Genomic DNA, 21,594 nt, shown 5'->3' on the forward strand with positions numbered 1-21,594 from the left:
CATGGTTCAGGCAAATATTTAAAGAAACATAAACATAAATACAGTACATGTCTATTCAATCTAACTTCCTAAATGAATGTGATATAGCTCAGATGTGTTCATATATACAGTTCAGATCAGGTCTCAACCCTCCCCTCAGCTGTATACGTAACTAACTGATACACAAACATTGTGACTCATGAGATTTCAATAAAAAAACTGAACGGTATGTCCTGAATTAAAGGTCAATGGAGGTATAATGGAGGGGTTAAAGATAATATGGTGGCTATTTACATATCAGGAAGTGAATGAAAAAAACATGTAGGGCATAGGAGCAAAATATTTTAGATAATATCTGTGATTTTGCCAATAACGATAACTAGGGATGCCACAATTCTCAATATTATGTTCGGTACGACCTCCACTGTCAAATACACGCATGTGAATTGCGGTTTTCCGGTTTCCATTTTATTATTCCCTGTCCATCTGTTTGTGTGTCCGCAAATCCACATGCCTTCCCATGAGTAAATATTAAATCAAGCGCTAAAGGTGCATTAAGCTTCGTTTATACTCGCGCTTTGCTCCACACAGCAAGCCTCTGCTGATTGACAAGGAATTTATCGACACACTCACTGTTGCACTCACCCGAGCAATCGGGTCTAAAACCAATACAAAGATGAGGATAGAAGTTGTTGTTTCCTGGAAAAACCCTGGTGCTTGTAACATCAGAGCTTGATATATAAATATGAGAACATAAATAAAACAATGTCTTAAATATGTCCTTTAATATCATTTCATTAATGTTTTTACTTAACAAACAATTCAGAAATCTCAAAGTTTGTATTTTATCCCTCATCCAGTCATTCATTCAATTCAAATATAAGTACACCATAGGTCAAGGGTGTCCAATCCTGCTCCTGGAAGGCCGGTGTCTCTACAGAGGCTGTTTCTCAAATACAAGAACGCAAAGAACGGACTTGCGTCCTCGTGGAGATTGAACTTGCCAGGCGACCTCGGAAGAACGAACTCAGAAGGTCGCGAGAACAAAGAACGCACTTATGAGAATTGAGATGTGTGCGATCTTCCCGTTGGTCATCTGACCTCGGCCATTGTTTTGCCGCAATGACTTCTGGGGCGTGTAGCAATTTCAGCGCGCAAGTCTGCATTCGATGCATCCTCGATATCAAGAACACATCCGGGTATTTTCATGCGTCCTCTGTACTTGCGTTCTTGAGAATTGGAATGAACTTCGACTGTTAATGATGACGTAGAGCAAGGACACGAGAACGCAAGATCGCTGAAGAACGCATATTGAGAAACAGCCAGAGTTTTATTACAACCCTAATCAAACACACCTGATCCAGCTAATCAAGGTCTTACTAGGCAGACTAGATACTTTCAGGCAGGTGTGTTGAGGGAAGATTTAGCTAAACTCTACAGGACACCGGCCCTCCAGAACGACTTTGGACACCCCTGCCCTGCCATAAATATACCAATAATTCTAAATCAAATTTAGAAGAGTTTGTGTTTTAAATAGCAAAGTTTCCATACTTAACTTTAAGAGTGTCAGATAAACAGTATATGCATTGTTTTGCATGAATTGTTCAAAGAGATTCGTCACGTGCTTGCCTGCCCAGACAACATTTGCCGTGAGGTTGGTCATTTTCGGATGAGGAGCCATGCGCAAGGCTACAAAAATTGCCGTGCCCAACTCCATGCAAAATGATGTCTCGCACACCTAACGTGCACAACCGCCCACTTCACGTCATTTTAGCCAAGCGCAACAACCATGCTTATTCAGACGCATCAAGTATAAACTTTAATATGCTTGCAATGCTGGTGTCAGATTACACACACTCTACCATGGTGAGCGGAGAACCGAGACACCAATGCGAGGCAGCACCAACGTCTTTTAAAGTAGATTATATACAAAGTCAATGAAAAGACGTGAATAGACGCAAATTCATGTGGAGAGATGCGAAGTTGCAATCACGCGCTATTCATCTCAAAGTGTCATCCACACAAGGGGAAAAATCTCAATTGAAGCGGAAAATTCCTATGACGCGAAGTTATATCCTGCGCGTTATCTAGAGCGAAAAAAACACAGCATAAAGTGATGTTACACTTTACATTCTAAATGAAAGCTACTGTACTGCAGTACTATTAGGTTTAATTTACTTAAGTATATATATATATATATTTATTTATATGGCCAGTTTATGTTTTCATTTACCATACATTTAATCTGGAAAAGTTATTCAACTAAACAATAGCACAGAAAAGGAGGCTGAATAGGTGTATGTACATGTTAAAGTAACATAAACAGTTCGAACATACCTGGGAGGCTGAATAGGCTAAATTAACTTAATAAGCCAAATCAAGTTCAAAAAGGTCCCGAAGTCATTTCGCATCACTGAACTCATTGAATTACATAAATACAGGAGCAGCATAGAGCAGACTCTCGCGGCTGTAGACAGTAATGGTTTCTCTTGGTTCATATGAAATATTTTTTACGTATAAGTCACATCTGAACTTAAATCCAGGACCCGCCAAACTATGAAAAAGTGTGATTTATAGTGCGGAAAATACGGTATGGTAATAAGTTTTTTTATCAAAAGTAGATTTTTGCATTTACACATAATAAAGATAACTGTAATTAAAACCATTTTCTTCTTAACATCTTACTGTTCCTGTCGCCTAAGCATAGAATAATGTAAAAACACTTTAACAGGCTAGAACCTGTTAACCGTGTTTTAAAAAACAAGGTATGTATTGAACCGTGGATTAAATTTATTGTTGCATCCCTAACGATAGCAGACAATAATTCGTATCCTTCAAAAATGTGTTTGTGAAAGTCTTACCTATTTCTTGCTCTCCTTGCTATGTGTTAATAGGATTAATGTTAATAATGTAGGTTCATATATTATTGATTAATGTAACACAGACTGTTAAACATATCGAGGCGGTTTCCCAGACAGGGCTTAAGTGTAGTCCAAGACTGAAATGCATGTCTGAGATGTCTTAACTGAAAACAGCTGGTACTCGCATATCTTAAAATAGATCAGTACCATTGTTTTGTCTCAAAATGCACACCAGTCATGATTTTTTGTAAGGTATGTGTCACGATCATTACCATGGTTGTCCCTGCTGGCCACCGGAGGCTTCACCTCCCATCAGCCTCAGGACTCCATTGCCCATAATCCCTTGCTCTGCTCTGATTGTTGCCACACCTGTTTCCTGTTATCTAGACTTTGTGAACTATGCTTACTCTTGCTCATGTTGCGAAGTTCACTAAAAAAATGCTGGGTTATTTTCAATCCAGCATTGGGTAAAAAAGGATAAACCCAGCAGCTGAATTACAGTTAACCCAAAAAACTGTATATTTGACCCAACAATGCATTAAAATAACCCAGCATTTTGAGTTGAAACAATCCAGCGGGCTGGCCTCATCCCTGTTTGACCCAAGGCCGGGTTGAAAATAACCCAGCATTTTTTAGACTGTATTGTTAGCTGTGTCTGGATTATCAAGTGTTTCCTTGTACCGTGTTCCTAGTGTTGCTTTCGTCAACGAAAAGTATGACGAAATATCCTCGTCAACGAACCTTTATCACGTGACGAAAACGAGACGTGACGCAACGTAAATGCTGGTCATGTGACGAAAACTATAATAAAATGTATAATACAATATTGTTGACGAATAAAAACAAGACTAAAAGTGGTTTACTAAATAAAAACTATGCTAAAATGTGTCTTCATTTTCGTTGACCAAAACGAGACAAGACGAAATGTTAAAACGTTATTTCGTCTAGCAATCTCCTGGCACCCCGCCACCTGACTGCAAATTATCATGTGTGTTCAATGGCGCTCTGCAAATCGATCCGCAAAATTACGTAAACGTACCGCGAGAGCGATTAGAAAGCATGCAGAGCAGTCTGTTCTCGCGATGCTTTGATATCATACGCAATCCATTTGCGCAGTAACACGCGACACGTCACGTTTGATGGCCAGCTGCGCCCGCGAATACACCGCCGCATCAAGTCTTCAAATGGAAACGAAAAGTCCAAAATGAAACCCGTGCATCGTTTTCAGGTGAATTTACAAGCCTGTTAATATGTATAGCGTTGACTGCTGGCACCGCGAACTCATCTGTGTGATTTAAATAATATAACAATGTACCAGTTTGCATCTTCAATCGTTTAAATGACATGTGCTGTGTTGTGTTTTGAAGCATGGTAAATATATATATGCTAAAGACAATGTTTTATAACTTAACAAAAAGGGTCTGTGTCCTTATTTATTATTTGAATTAACTAAACTTGCTTAACTGAATGTTTGAGTGTTAAATCAATCAATCAAACAGCTGTATTATTAAGAACATAACCATACATACAAACTTTTGCTTTTGTTAATAGACATCTGATGTTTCTTAAAGCTGGCTTTTAATTTACTTAGAAGAAAGATATTTAGTAATTCTCCAAAATTGCTTGGATTTATACTGACACGTAAAATTAGCTTTGTCACATTATAGTGCCATTAGCTACACAAATACAGATATACTATATTGCATATTTGTATAATTGTAGTTTGTGTTGCTGTCAAAATACAATCATAAATGATAACAATAGCATTTTAATAAAGTGCTATTCTCACACATAGCCTGCTATAGTTGTGATTTTGTTGTTGTTTTTTAACTAAAGGTGGCACCACCGTAAAAGTCAGCTTATGGCACCCATCTGACCAGCAGTGGCCCTGTTTGTGTTTCTGCTTAGACTACTCTGTTTTGATTATGTAGAGTAGACTTTAATGTAGACTCTTTACCCACAGTCAAGTCACTCACTCAGAGGTTAAATAAAATTAAGTAAAATATATATCTTCAAATCAAGTAAATTCCAATCAGAGCATCTTCCATGTCTGAAATGGATGTATTCTTATATCTATAAGGTATAATATATCAAGATAACTTTTTTTAATGGGTTTGGCTAAAAGAAAATTTTGGTTTTGTCTATACTACTGCTAGGTACTTATACTATATTGACTGGGTTAAATAGAATTGCATTACTAAAAAGAGACTAAAATACATTTTTCATTGACTAAAACTAGACTAAAAATTTCACCAGTTTTCGTCGACTAAAACTAGACAAAAATAGTCAAGGATAATTCTGACTAAAATAAGACTAAAATGCCCAGACTTTTAGTCGACTAAAACTTGACTAGACTAAAAAGAGTATGAACTGACTAAAACTAATAAAAACTAAAATGTCAGCTTGACACAAAGACTACACTAAAACTAAAATTAAAACAGGCTGCCAAAAACAACACTACGTGTTCCTTTGTTAATTGACCTCTGCCTGAATATCTTTTATTGATTGTTTGCTGCCTGCCCTGACCTTTGCTTGGATATTTACTCTGTTTTTGAATTTCCTCTGCTGTTGATGTTCGCCTGGTTATTGACCCCCTACCTGTTCATTGGATTACCCTAATAAACTGCACTTGGGTCTAACCCTTGCCTTAGCCTAAAGTTACAGTATGTTCACCTCCCCATTCACTTAAACTGTGCATCTTTTTTGTTGTTTTATTTATTGGTTTCTAAAAAAATGTGCATTTTTTTACCATTGTTGCTTGGGTTTAGGGTTAGAACAACTTTTTGTTACACACAAATGACATCCTATCCCAAACCACGACTCTAACCCCAACTCCAAACGACCATGGCTTAAAAATAGACAAAAACATGGAGAACCCTGTATATTAAATAATTTCCTTCAGCAAATCTCAAATCTAACCCTTAACCCAAGCGAAAATGGTTTAAAAAACCAAAATAAATTGAGAAACCAAAAAAAAAAAAAAAAAAAGGTGTGCCGTTTAAGTGAATGGGGAGGACTGGCCTATTATATGCACGCCAAATTTGGAATTTTCACACTTCGTGCTATTTATATGCATTTACATGAGACTGGGTAGTAAAAATCATTTAGGCCTACAGTATTTAGTTATAATTAAAATTTTGTACACACACACACATGCACGCACGCACCCAAACAAACACACACACACACACACACACGTTATGATGTAATGTCTGTGTTTATCACACATACACACAGCAGCACCCAGGAGTCTTATTATATTTTCTCACTTTTAACAACATTTACCTCTCAAAGGTCATCACCTCACATAGTTGACACACTTTTTCAGGTGTCATAGATGTGCTGTCATGTCTCATATCAGATCAATCCTTATTTATTACTCATCGTCTTACTTTGCATTGAAATGGCTTTATTTCTTAAAAATATATTTAATCACTTGAAATGCACATTTGATTGTTTTATCCTTGTAAACTGGTGTTACAGTGCCTTTACTGTGGTTCATTCACCAGACAATAGGATAATAGCTGGGATTTATGACCTGATATATACACTGAAATCATAGCTTAACGTATCTGGTTTTATTCTAGTTTGTTTACCCTTTAACCATTACTATTAGAAATACTTTCTAGAAAACCTTTCTTCCAGTAAGTTACCTTCAGTACGGTTAAAATTCAGAAACATTTATTATTTGAATCATGACTTTATTTATGTATGATTAGACAGTTGTCATTTCCTCTCAAGACTTTTATTAAACCTCATCTTGGGTTTAAATGTCTCATATCAGAAAACATATAGGGGTGGTTTCCCAGACAGGGATTAGACTAGTCCTTGATTAAAATAAATGTAAAAGCTGTCCAAACTGAAAACAATTTGCACAGACATATCTTTAAGTACAACACTGCCCTTTGTTTTGCCTGAAAATGCACACAAGTAATGTTTTTAGTAAGGCATGTTTGTTAAAACTAGTTATATTTCCAAATTAAACTAAGGCCTAGTCCTGGCTTAAACTAATCCCTGTCCGGAAAACCACCCAATAGACTACAGACTGAAGACAAGTTCAAAACATTTGTTATATACATCTCAGATCTAAAACTGTCTGGCACTTTTTGCTCAATGTTTTGTTTGATCTCTGCTGTTTATTATAACTGATTGAATATGTAAAATGTTACCATTGAGATCATTACAGGCCCAGAGTTTTTACAACGCAATTTTTGTTTGTATATGTTTTCAATAACGTCAAATATTTAATAATACATAAAACATCTGAAATCAACACTACCAGCTTCACATTTATTATTTATCTACAGAAACTGCATTCATTCAAATGTCAGACTATGTGAATGATTGAATCCACAGATATAAGTGAATATGAGAGTCTTAAAGGACTTCTGAAAGAAAGGATAGAAAAATCCATAGATCAAAGGATTACAAGTTGAGTTAAAATATGCAAACCAAAATAAAGCCTCAAAAACATCAGCTGGGGTCACAAAATTAAGGAAAGGATTAACAGTAGCAGCAATAGAAGAGGGCAGCCAGCAGATAAAGAAAACGCCCATAACAAGAGCCAGAGTTTTAGCTGCTTTTCTTTCTCTGTGTGCAGAGCTTTGACTGTTAACACCTGTGGTGGTCACAGACACTTTCTCTGACAAAACCTTTGTGTGTTTTTTCACAACAGTGAATATGATGATATACAGAGAGCTCATTATAGTTCCTGGAATAATAAAAAACAAGATTATAGAAATTAGTCCCCATTCTTTGTTAAAAAACACACCACAACCTCCAAAACAAGACATCTGTAAAATAACAGCTTCCAGACCAACAAAAAATACCCCTGAAAACACAACAGAAAAGCAGTACACAAATGAAAAGATCCATGTAAAGGTGAGTAATACAGTCACAGTGTTGTTTGTGATCCTCATTTTGTACTTCAGAGGGTCACAGATGGCCCAGTATCTATCAATAGATATTAAACTAAGATGTATTAAAGAAGAGAAACAGAAGGTCATGTCCAAACTAAAATGAACTTTACAAATAACATCTCCCAAAAACCAGCAGCCCTCGACAGATCACACCATACTGTAGGGCATCACCAGTGAACCCAGCAGACAGTCACACACAGCCAATGACTGAACGATCAGATGAGTTGGAGACTGAAGCTGTTTGAAGTGAGAGATGGAGATGATGATCAGCAGATTCCCAAAAACTGTCATGAGGATCAAGAGTGAAATGAAAGTGTATATTGCCACTTTAACAACAGTGAGACGATGAGCTCTAGGACAAGAGTCTGGATGTAAAGGATAACACAGGAGAATATTCTCAGTCTCATTGAAAGACATTGCGTCTGAGAGGACTTAATTAAGGGGTAAACAATTATAAACCAAAGCTGAAACAAAATAATTTTAGATGTTACAACATGGTTAAGGCAAATATCTAAAGAAACATGAACATAAATACAGTACATGTCTATTCAATCTAACTTCCTAAATGAATGTGATAAAGCTTGGATGTGTTCATATATACAGTTCAGGTCAGGTCTCAACCCCCCCAGCTGTATATGTAACTAACTGATACACAAACATTGTGACTCATGAGATTACAAAAAAAACAGAACTGTCAATGGAGGTATAATAGAAGGTTTAAAGATATTATGGTGTAAATTTACATATCAGGAAGTTCATGAAAAAACATGTAGGCATAGGAGCAAAAAAAAATTAGATAATATCTGAGATTTTGCCGATAACTATAACAAGGAATGCCACAATTCTCAATATAACATTGAACCGTTCGGTACAACTACCACTATCACAAAACTGCTGTGAGGTTGGTCATTTTCAAATGTGGAGCCACACGCAAGGCTACAAATATTGCTGTGCACAACTCCATGCAAAATGAGGTCTTGCGCACCCAACGTGCAAGACCTCCCACTTCACGTCATTTTTGCCGCGCTCAACCACCGTGCTCATTCAGACACATCTAGTAAAAACAAGGCTTTATTATGCTTGCAATGCTGATGTCAGATTTTACACACTCACACTCTACCACGTGTGAGCTGAGAAGCGAGACACCAATGCGAGGCAGCATCAACTTCTTTTAAACCCGTAGTGTGTGTCAATTATTGGCATAAGTATATTGCAAAGACGTGAATAGACAAATATTCACATTTCATATCTTTTGCACGCTCAAGTTCGTTATTTCAAATGTAGGCACGTGGTATAAACATCAATTTAGAAACCCTGCATTGGGTTAAGAGTGTCATATGTTGTAAAATGTATTTAAATACAGATTAAATACTGTTATTTTTATATTTTTATGAAAATATTGAGGCTTTTATCCAAAACGACTTAACAGTGCATTACAAAGTATACAGTATATTAAAGTTTGTTGAAAAAAAAACCTGAATAAACTGTAACTAATACTTTAACTATGAACTAATCTCTTAAAATTCAATTCAATTTTATTTATATAGCGCTTTTCACAATTTGGTAATTGTATCAAAGCAGCTTTACATAATAGATGTAGTGAAAAGCACAGAAAATTGACAGATAGCACAACATAATACACGATAGCACAAGCAGCTAAATTTGCTGCGGCTATAAATCAACATTATAAGCAAACGTATTACTAATGTAACGTATAGAAGTTAAGCCAAAAAAGGCTGCCTCCCCGGGTTGAAAAACCCCCTAGGAGAAAAAAAACCCCCGGAATTTTAGCCGGGGAAGTAAAAAAAAGTCCTAGGAGGAAAAAACCCTTGGGAGATATATATATACACATTGAAACGGAAGGAGATTAAGCGGATATTAAGCGGAGATTAAGCGGTTTCTGCCGGTGGTCTTTGGTCAGGCATCAGCTGGACATCACGTTGAAGAGCAGCCAGTAGATCAGAGGTGTGCCGACTTTCACATAAAACACCATGTTTCCATCATCTTTTATGTTTTAGAATATAGTATTAATATATCTTTTATTAATGTATTAGGCCTACCTGTAATATTTGCAAAATGTCCCCCTAAATATGTAATGTTGGCATACTCTGGCCTACACTATCTATTGCAAATCAGCTGTTCCAAAAGATAGTTTACAAGATAAACTACTAGACCAGACTATGTTTAAGGTGAGATAATAGTTGTCTAATTTTAACCTGTGAACAAAGTGCACTCACAATTCATAATTAGTTGTCTATTCCTATAGTCTGTGAGCCAGTAGGCCTATTTTCTGAAAAATCTGCCCCTCTTTGTGGCTTTAATTTCATAATGATCTTTACTCAGAAGTCAAGCATCAGAAATTAAGTGACAATGTTAAAATACTACTTGTAATGATATGAAATGCGCGGAAGCAAATGCAGGTGAAAATAGTAACAATGTTTATTTAGAATAAACAAAGAGAGAGAAAGAGAGTCAATGCAGGGTCCAAAGTGTCCAGTGATGGTGGTAATGGTGGCGAGGACTACGGTGGTGAGTTGGTGTTGATGTCTTTTGAGTGCGGCGTTTGTGGAGTGGTGAGCAGTGGTGAAGGTCCGAACTGTACCCAGGAACATCCACACGGAGACGACGACAACAATAGACAATCCAACTGAAAACACGTAATCCAGACAGAACGCCACAGAGAACCACACGACACGAGAGCTGACACAAGGAAATCATCTGGCAGAGGAACAGAGAGTGAAGTGAGTATATGGAGTGGCAGTAATGATGAACAGCTGGAGCGAGACAATCAACACACAGGTGAGCGGCATCAGGCTGATTAGCACATGGCAGAGCGGTGAATGAACAAACACACACACGACACGGAGGAAACAATGGATTTTCCTACCGTGACAGTACCCCCCCTAGGACGTCACTTGAAGTTCCCAGCCTGCTTTACCTGTTAATTGTAATCATCAATAAGGTGGTGATCCAGTATGTCCCGAGCAGGAACCCACCTTCTCTCCTCCGGACCGTAACCTTCCCAATCCACCAAATACTGAAATCCGCGTCCCCTCCATCTGGAGTCCAGAATACGGTTAACCGAATACGTGGTCTCCCCATTAACGATACGAGGCGGGGGGGAACCAGGGCAGGCGGATTAAGACGTGAGAAAATCACTGGTTTAATTTTGGATACATGGAACATGGGATGAACCCTCCTGTACGCCGGAGGAAGGCTCAGACGCACTGTTACCGGATTAATGATTTTGGTAACAGAAAACGGGCCAATAAATTTGGGAGCAAGCTTGTTCGAAACGGAACGCATCGGAATATTCTAGGTTGAAAGCCACACTTTTTGACCGACGACGTAACAGGGAGGCTTCGACCGGTGGCAATCGGCCTTAGCCTTGGTGCGTGACCTTGCCTGGAGCAAAGCTCTACGAGCTCTGGTCCAGGTACGGTGGCACCTCTGGACTAGTGCGTGTGCGGAGGGGACCGACACCTCGGATTCAGTACTGACAAAATTAGGTGGTTGGTACCCTAAGCTACACTTAAAAGGAGACATGCCCGTAGATGACACTGGCAGAGAATTGTGTGCATACTCCACAATTGAGAGTTGCTGACACCAGGACGAAGGATTCTTGGAAGCCAAACATCGCAATACCCTTTCGACATCCTGATTGGCTTGTTCGGTTTGACCATTGCTCTGGGGACAGTTGCTCCTAGTAATTTACAAAACTCTCGCAAAATTTGGACACAAGCATAAAGCATCGGGTTTGATGTTTTTGGAACCCGGCCGGTAAGAGAGTATAAAATCGAAACGACCGAAAAATAGAGCCCACCGAGCCTGCCTGGAGTTAAGTCTTTTGGCAGTTCTAATGTATTCGAGATTCTTATGGTCCGTCCATACAATGAAAGGTACCCCTGACCCTTCAAGCCAATGACGCCATTCCTCCAGTGCTAGTTTGACAGCTAACAACTCTCGATTGCCAATGTCATAGTTAACTTCCGCAGGAGATAAACGATGAGAATAATACGCGCAAGGATGAACCTTTCCCTCTGAGGATGCGCGCTGGGAAAGCACTGCTCCTACCGCCCCTCTGACGCGTCGACCTCCACTATGGATTGACATGAGCGATCAGGGGTGACGAGAATGGGAGCTGAAACAAAGCAGCTTTTCAGTTTGGCAAACGCAGCCTCGGCTGCGTTTGACCACCTGAACGTCAAACTAGGGGAGGTCAAAGCGGTCAGAGGTGCGGCTAGTTGGCTGAAATTGCGAATAAAACGCTGGTAAAAATTGGCGAACCCCAGAAATCTCTGCAGGGCCTTGCGAGACTCTGGGGATGGCCAATCAACCACAGCCTTAACCTTGTCAGGATCCATGCGAACACCCTCAGTCGAAGTTATGTGTCCTAGAAAAGAAACAGACTGTGCATGAAAAACGCATTTCTCCGCCTTGACAAAAAGCCCATTCTCTAGCAACCGCAGAAGCACTCGTCGTACGTGTTGCAAATGTTCCTGGAGAGACGAAGAAAAAATCAGTATGTCATCAAGGTAAACATATATAAACTGATCTACCATGTCTCGCAACACGTCATTAACGAATGCTTGGAAGACTGCTGGCGAGTTTGTGAGCCCGAAAGGCATCACGCAGTACTCAAAATGGCCACGAGGGGTGTTAAAAGCAGTCTTCCATTCATCCCCCTTCCTGATGTGAACCAAATGATAAGCGTTACGTAAGTCCAATTTAGTGAGGAAAGACGCTCCCTGCAACCTCTCGAAGGCTGAAGACATCAACGGCAAAGTGTACGTATTCTTTACCGTGATGTTGTTCAGTCCTCGGTAGTCAATGCAAGGCCGCAAGGATCCGTCCTTCTTACCCACAAAAAAGAACCCCGCCCCCGCTGGAGAAGAGGAAGGACGAATGAACCCCGTTGCTAGAGAATCAGAAATGTATTTCTCCATGGCCTCCATCTCTGGAACAGATAGAGAGTAAAGTTTGCCCTTAGGCGGAAACGTACCTGGCAATAAATCTATAGCACAGTCATAGGGACGATGCGGAGGGAGAGAATCAGCCCGAGACTTACTGAACACCTCCTTCAGGTCGAGGTACTCCGCGGGCACGTTAGACAAATCCACTGCTTCTCCCTGAAACACAGACTCAGAAACGTTAATACAGGCAGAGACAAGACAGGACTTATGACACTCCTCGCTCCAGCTGGTAACAGAACCCAGTTTCCAGTCAATTTTGGGATTATGGGAGTGAAGCCAAGGATGTCCGAGAACGATGGGTGAGAGGGATGTGTCAGTGATGAAGAATGAAATAGTCTCAGTGTGGTTGCCAGAGGCGATGAGCGTGACTGGAGCGGTGGTGTGCTTGATGGTGGGAAGCTGTAATCTGTTGAGGGCGAAGGGAGCGATCTGGTGAGTGAGAGGGATGAACGGTATCTGGAGCTTACGTGCAAGAGTGCTGTCAATGAAGTTCCCTTTCAGTCGGTCACTACGACGTCACGTCGTGACCGACGAATTGGGAACTCGCTTAGAGAGACCAATCTGCTTCGAATACTACTAAAACGCCAATGAACTTGGCATTGAGATATTTGCATAATGCTGGCGCCGCCCCGCCAGGTGCGTATATAAGCAGCAGGTGCAAATGAGGAAATTAGCTTTTTATCGCTTCGAAAGCCGGCAGTATCTGCTACTGAGAAGCTACTCTACTCTGGTGGGATTCGATTGCTGAAGTTGGTTGGACTAGCAGTACCACAGCGGACGCTTCGCTTAATTCCACGACTCCACATCTTTATTTTGTTTTGAGTTTTGTGTGTGCGTTGCCTTCCTGTGCGCTCATCAACTAAGCATCTGAGTGAATTTCCCTAAAAGAGTGATACGAGAGAGCTTTGTGCCTTGTTAAAGGCAGCCACTCTCTCGTATATCCGGACATCAGCGTCCTTTTCAGGATGGCTTTTCGTCCGTGCGATCTTGGGTGCGGCAAGTACATGGGTCCGAAGGACGGTCACGAGCGTTGTCTTTCGTGTTTGGGCATCGAGCACGCAGAGGCAGCGTTCGCTGGGGGTAAGTGTTCTCACTGCGAGAACATGTCCCTTGTGGATTTGCGCAGACGGTTGTCTTTCCTCCGGGAAAAACGCAACCCTCGTCATGCGAGTGCTGAACGCCGCCACGGTGCGGCTGTGAAGCTCTCAAAGGACGACCTGCGCATCACTGTGCTGAGCCGAGCGGGGGATTCGTCCTCAGGCTCTCAGCCTCCTCATCCACAGCCGGTTGATGTGCCGATGGAGACTTCAGCATCGTGTTCTACGATGTCTCTAGAATCCATCGTGCCGCCCTCCGGGTCCACCGACGCCGCAGCATCCGAGGGTGGGCCTCCTCCCCCTGACGTGGACCCCGACGCCCTTCCTCCCTCTGGTCGGGTTGGGACGCCGGAGTTCGATCCAGAGATGGTGGCCGTGCTCGCTCGAGCGGCGGAGACCGTAGGGTTAGAGTGGGTTCCCCCCCCTCAGCCCGAACCGTCCCGCCTGGATGATTGGTTCTTTGGAGCTGCCCGGGTTTCACAACCCTCTCCACCGGTGCCTTTCTTCCCCGAGGTGCACGAGGAGCTGACTAGAACCTGGAAGTCGCCGTTTTCCATGAGATTACGGCCGTTTCAGCCCTCCCCCCTCACCTCCCTCACCAGCGGAGCCGCTAAGGGTTATACGGGGATCCCTCCCGTGGAGCGTGCTGTCGCGATGCAGCTGTGTCCGGCACACGCTCCCTCTTGGAAGGACCGCCCAACCCTCCCCTCTCGTGCCTGCAGACAGTCCTCCGGTTTAACGGGCGCTGCCCACCAGGCATGTGGAGAGGCGGCCTCAGCCCTGCACGCAATGGCGTTGCTGCAGGTTCACCAAGCCAAGGCCTTGAGGGATCTGCACGAGGGAGGACACGACTCGCCTGTCCTTTCGGAGCTCCGGGCTGCCACTGACCTGGCTCTTCGCGCTACGAAGGTGACAGCGCAGGCGATTGGTCGTGCCATGTCCACGATGGTGGTCCAGGAACGCCACTTATGGCTATGTCTGGCTGACATGTCGGAAGCGGACAAGAACAAGTTTTTGGACGCTCCAGTGTCACAGGCTGGCCTCTTCGGTGAGTCGGTGGAGTCTTTTGCCCAGCAGTTCTCCGCCGCCCAGAAGCAGACAGAGGCGATCGCACAGATCATGCCCCGGCGCAAGCGACCTGCATCTCGCCCCCCAGCGCCGGCGGGCCCGTCTGCTCCTCGCCGAGGGCGCCCTGCGGCGGCTGCCTCCGCCCCCCCCACTAGAACATCTTCCAGGCCACGGAGGGGGAACAGCCGTCAACAGCCCGCCCCGCCCGCCCCACCCGCTTCCCGTGGTAAACGGAAGACGAAGCGGCCCTGAGACGGGCGACCTGGATTGGGATGGGATCACTCTACGGGAGACGGTGATGGCATCGCTCCCTCCACCGGTAGAGGGCCGGGTGGAGAATCTTTGGTTTCCTTTTGTTTCTGTTCCGCCGGCTTTTCAGCCGGTACCCACAAAACCACAAAAAGAGTGCATTCCTATTCCTTCTCCAGGTCTTCAGAGGATCGAGAGAGATGTGAGCGGGCATTCACATGCTCTTCCTCCCTCTCCTCTATCGCCAGCGGGTGTTCTGAGGAGTTCCAGCTCTCCGCTGAGGAGACGGGACCACCAGCACCCTCTTCGGAGTCTGTGCTCTCCGCTGAGGAGACCAGACGACCGTCACCCTCAGCGGGCTCAGGTCAGTGTCACAAACACACATACTGTAGATACTTATGCTGTCCCAGCAGACGTACCGGCAGTACCACCTGTCCCGCTCAGCCGCCCCACCGCGGGTACCCCGACAGTGCCGTTAATTCCCCTCGTACGGTCCCTGGGGGCGTGGCTTCAGCTTCCCAGCCCGTCTCGTTGGGTTTTACGCACTGTTCGCCTCGGTTACGAAATTCAATTCATCCGGCACACACCCAAATTCTCGGGCATTCGTTTCACCACGGTGAAAGCGTCCGATGCACATGTACTGCGTGCAGAGGTCGAAGTCCTGTTGGCGAAGGACGCGATCGAGCCGGTCCCTCCAACCGAGATGAGATCGGGCTTCTACAGCCCGTATTTTATAGTACCCAAAAAAGGCGGTGGGTTGCGACCGATCTTGGATTTGCGCGTTCTGAACAAATCTCTGCAGAAGAGGTCCTTCAGAATGATAACACCGAAGCAAATATTCAATTCAATTCGCCCCCAAGATTGGTTTGCGGCAATAGACCTGAAAGACGCGTACTTTCATGTGTCCATAATCCCTCGTCACAGACCGTTTCTCCGGTTTGCGTTCGAGGGACGGGCATACCAGTACAAAGTTTTACCGTTCGGGCTATCCCTCTCTCCCCGTGTGTTCACGAAAGTAGTGGAGGCGGCGTTAAAACCCCTCAGAGAGAGCGGCGTTCGCATATTGGCTTACCTCGACGATTGGCTTATAATAGCGCATTCTCGACGGACGCTGTGCGAGCACAGAGATTTAACGCTTCGGCATCTCGCCCGTTTGGGTCTTCGGGTCAACTGGGAAAAGAGCAAACTCTGCCCCACGCAGAGGATCTCTTTTCTCGGGATGGAACTGGACTCGATCGATTTATCGGCGCGTTTGACAGAAGAGCGCGTCCAGTCAATTCTGACTTGCCTCGGTTCATTCCGAGGGAAGAATGCGGTCCCGCTGAAACAATTTCAGAAGCTCCTGGGGCATATGGCTGCAGCAGCGGCCGTGACACCGCTCGGACTGCTCCATATGAGACCGCTTCAGCGTTGGCTTCACGATCGAGTCCCGAGGAGAGCGTGGCGCGCCGGCATCCATCGTGTAACCATTACACCTGCGTGTCGCCTAACATTCCCCCCGTGGTCGGACCCCGCGTTTCTCAGGTCCGGTGTGTCCATGAGACAGATCGCTCAGCATGCTGTTGTACACACAGATGCGTCCGACACGGGCTGGGGTGCCACGTACGACGAGCTTACAGCTTCAGGGGTGTGGACAGCACCCCAGTTGCACTGGCATATCAATTGCCGAGAGTTGTGGGCAGTATATCTGGGACTCGTACGCTTCGCTACGGAGCTGCGAGGGAAGGATGTACTAGTACGCACCAACAACACTGCGACCGTTGCGTATATCAACCGTCAAGGCGGTTTGCGCTCCCGTCACCTGTCGCATCTCGCTCGTCATCTCCTCCTTTGGAGTCAGAAGCATCTGAGGTCCCTTCGTGCCATTCACATTCCGGGCTCGCTCAATACAGCGGCGGACGCGCTTTCTCGAGCGGCGCGCCCCGGCGAATGGCGACTCCACCCCCAGACGGTCCAGCTAATTTGGAAGAAGTTCGGTCGTGCGCAGATAGATCTGTTTGCGTCGCCGGACGATACCCACTGTCGCCTATTTTATTCACTAACCGAGGGCAGCCTCGGCGTGGACGCACTGGCACACAGCTGGCCTCGGGGGATGCGCAAATACGCATTCCCCCCAGTGAGCTTAATCGCACAGACACTGTGCAAGGTCAGGCAGGACGAGGAGAGCCTTTTACTGATCGCCCCATATTGGACGAGCAAGAATTGGTTTCCAGAGCTAATGCTCCTCGCGACAGCCCCTCCCTGGCGGATTCCCCTGAGGAAGGACCTTCTTTCTCAAGGAGGGGGCACATTATGGCACCCGCGCCCCGACCTGTGGGATCTCCATGTATGGTCGTTGAGCGCGCGCAAGGTTTAGGTGATTTACCACAAACGGTATCTAACACAATCAACGCGGCACGAGCTCCGTCTACGAGACGGGCTTACGCGTTTAAATGGAACCTTTTCGTCACCTGGTGCTCTTCGCAACGCGAGGACCCCAGAGAATGCCCTATTAACACCGTGCTTTTATATCTTCAACATAGGTTAGACGGTAGGCTGTCACCCTCCACCATTAAAGTTGATATCGCCGCTATTTCTGCTCATCACTCACTTATTAACGGCAGAACAGTTGGCCAGCATGATTTGGTTGTTAGATTTCTAAGAGGCGCTCGCAGGCTAAACCCCTCGCGCCCTCCTTCTATTCCTCCCTGGGACCTGTCCATGGTGCTGAAAGCCCTTCAGGCCCCCCCGTTCGAGCCTTTGCAGTCTGCGAGTCTGAAGCTTTTATCAATGAAAGCTCTGACCCTGCTAGCATTGGCCTCAGTGAAGAGAGTAGGGGATTTACATGCATTCTCTGTTGACGACTCGTGCCTTCAGTTTGGTCCTGCTGCCTCGAGTGTAACATTGAGGCCCAGACCAGGCTACGTGCCCAAAGTTCCCACCACTCCTTTCAGAGACCAGGTGGTGAGCTTGCAAGCGCTGCCCCCGGAGGACGCAGACCCAACCATGGCTTTGTTGTGCCCCGTACGCGCACTGCGCCTCTACGTGGATCGCACGCAAAGCCTCAGGACCTCAGACCAGCTCTTTGTTTGTTATGGTGGCCAGCAGAAAGGGAAAGCTGTCACTAAGCAGAGGATGTCTCATTGGATAGTTGATACTATCACCCTGGCTTATAATCTTCAGGGTATTCCTTGCCCCTTTAATTTGAGAGCGCACTCCACACGGAGCGTTGCCTCATCTTGGGCTCTAGCTCGTGGTTCCTCGCTAACAGACATCTGTAGAGCTGCTGGTTGGGCGACACCTAATACGTTCATTAGATTTTACAGTGTTCGTATTGAGCCTGTATCCTCTCGTGTTCTTTCCTCACCAGGGGGAGCACGGAGAACGGTCTCACAGGTCGGCTTGCAGCCTCCATCTGATGCTTCATAACTGTGTCAGTATGGAAGGCCTTCAGAACAAAAATGCGTAATGGTTTGAATTGTTCTTCCTCCGCTGCCTTGGCAGCCTTTGTTGCGGAGCATTGGCTGTCAGCCTTCACTAGCTGCATCCTCGCGAACCTACGTGTTGGCTCGGGCTCCACATTGTGTCCCACCGGGTTCCTTTGTGAGTATTTTCCGTGGGGTTAATCCTACTAGCCCACGTTTCCCTTAGCAGAGCACTGCTTTGCTTACACAGCCACGGCTGTTATTTTACCTCAACTACGGTTGACTTTCGCCCACCATTAACCCTTAAGACGGGTGGTGGCTTCCGCAGCGTTCCTATCCCGCTCAGGTAGGGCGCTTCCCAGTCGCTGGCACTTCCGTGGGTTAAAGGAACATCTAGTGCCCGGCCTTCTGCCTTAAAACCTAATTCTCCTTATCCTTAAGTGGAACCGGAGGGCTTTACGCAGACACTGGAAGAGGTCAGCCCCTAGTGGCGTTTTGATAGGGATTCCCAATTCGTCGGTCACGACGTGACGTCGTAGTGACCGACTGAAAGGGAACGTCTCGGTTACGTATGTAACCCTCGTTCCCTGAAGGAGGGAACGGAGACGTCACGTCCCGTCGCCACAGGTGCTGCCACCTGCTGTTACGGCCGGTCACACTTTCCGGCTTTCTCAGCGAAAAAGAAGCTAATTTCCTCATTTGCACCTGCTGCTTATATACGCACCTGGCGGGGCGGCGCCAGCATTATGCAAATATCTCAATGCCAAGTTCATTGGCGTTTTAGTAGTATTCGAAGCAGATTGGTCTCTCTAAGCGAGTTCCCAATTCGTCGGTCACGACGTGACGTCTCCGTTCCCTCCTTCAGGGAACGAGGGTTACATACGTAACCGAGACGTTTCCCTCCGCCCCGGAGTCCAAAAGTGCATCCCCCGTGTGTGTCTTGGTGGACCACCGTAGTCGCACCGGAAGGAGAGTGGATGTTGTCGAGGTCTTGTGTGCAGAGATCCCGCCTGATAGTAGCCTCCTTCTTACTACCGGGCTTGGTCTTTTACCGGGCATCTCTGGCAATGATGACCCGGTCCACCACAGTACATACAAAGACCAAGGGATCTCCGCCGATTCCTCTCCTCCCGGGGCAGCCGAGCTCTACCCACCTGCATGGGCTCTGAATCTGAGAGATCGCTGACGGAGACATTGCTGAGGGGACTGGTAGACTCGGGTCTGCGCTGGGACGAGGTGGTGGTCTTCCTTCTAGTCGCCAGGGTTAGACGTGCATCCACCCGGATGGCTAGATCTACCAGCCCGTTGAGAGAGGTGTGTAGCTCCGCTGTGACGATCTCTCGCTGGATCCGATCCGCCAGCCCATGTAGGAAATGATCCCACTGCGCCTCCTCGTTCCACCTGCACTCCGTCGCCAGGGTCCAGAACTCAATGGCGTAGTCTGACACCGAACGATCCTCCTGACGGAGCTCGGTGAGGAGTCGGGCTGCTTCCCTCCCGGCGACGGAGCGGTCGAAAACCCTTTTCATCTCCTCCGATAGCAGGGAGAACAAGGAGCAGCAGATGTCTCTATTCTCCCACACCGCCGTCCCCCAGAGGACAGCCTTGCCCGTCAGAAGTGAGAGGGTGAATGCAACCTTGGTCTCTTCGAGATAGAAGGAACAGGGCTGTTGAGCGAAATGTAAAGAGCAGTGAGATAGGAAAGTACGGCAATAATTGGGCTCACCGGAGTACTTTTCAGGAATGGGTAACCAGGGTTCCGGTAGAAAACTACGCCCTGGAGGTGAAGATGGTGCGGGCGGGGTGGGTTGCGCAGTGGGTGGCGTGGGATGTAGAGATCGCTGAGAGAGCTCGGACACTTTCGCCACCATTGCATGGACTGCCTTCCGCATGTCTTCGATAGCTTTGTCTTGATGATCCATACGAGCCAACGATCGCTGAAGAAACTCCTAGAGCGTCGCGGTGCTGCTTCCATGTTGGCCAGATGATTCTGTAATGATACGAAATGCGCGGAAGCAAATGCAGGTGAAAATAGTAACAATGTTTATTTATAATAAACAAAGAGAGAGAAAGAGAGTCAATGCAGGGTCCAAAGTGTCCAGTGATGGTGGTAATGGTGGCGAGGACTACGGTGGTGAGTTGGTGTTGATGTCTTTTGAGTGCGGTGTTGGTGGAGTGGTGAGCAGTGGTGAAGGTCCGAACTGTACCCAGGAACATCCACACGGAGACGACGACAACAATAGACAATCCAACTGAAAACATGTAATCCAGACAGAACGCCACAGAGTACCACACGACACGAGAGCTGACACAAGGAAATCATCTGGCAGAGGAACAGAGAGTGAGTGAGTATATATGGAGTGGCAGTAATGATGAACAGCTGGAGCAAGACAATCAACACACAGGTGAGCGGCATCAGGCTGATTAGCACATGGCAGAGCGGTGAGTGAACAAACACACACACACACACACATGACACGGAGGAAACAATGGATTTTCCTACCGTGACACTTCTAGCCACAAAAACTAGCCACATCACAAAACACTATTTACATACTGTTTATAACAAAGGGCGTTTATCTATTGCTGGGATGCTTTAAAAAATTGGGGGCAAAATTAAGAGTATTCCCACTTCTCCAGGCACCACTACATCACTGCCCATAATCCCTTTCTCTGCTCGGACTGTTGCCACACCTGCTTCCTGTTATCGTGCATGATTAAACAGTTGTCATTTCCTCTCAAGACTTTTATTAAACATCATTTTGGGTTTAAATGTCACACATCACAAAACATACAGACTACTAATGTCAGGACGTTAAAAGACAAGTTAAAAACATTTGCCATATACATCTCAGATTGCTCAATGTTTTGGTTGATCGCTACTGTTTATTATAATTGATTTAATATGTAAAATGTTACCATTGAGATCATTACAGGTCCAGAGTTTTTACAACACACATTTTTTTGTGTATGTTTTCAATAACATCAAATATTAAATAATACAGAAAACAACTGAAATCAACACTACCAGCTTCACAACATTT

This window comes from Paramisgurnus dabryanus, chromosome 12, assembly GCF_030506205.2.
Source record: "Paramisgurnus dabryanus chromosome 12, PD_genome_1.1, whole genome shotgun sequence".
NCBI classification, from domain to species: Eukaryota; Metazoa; Chordata; class Actinopteri; order Cypriniformes; family Cobitidae; genus Paramisgurnus; species Paramisgurnus dabryanus.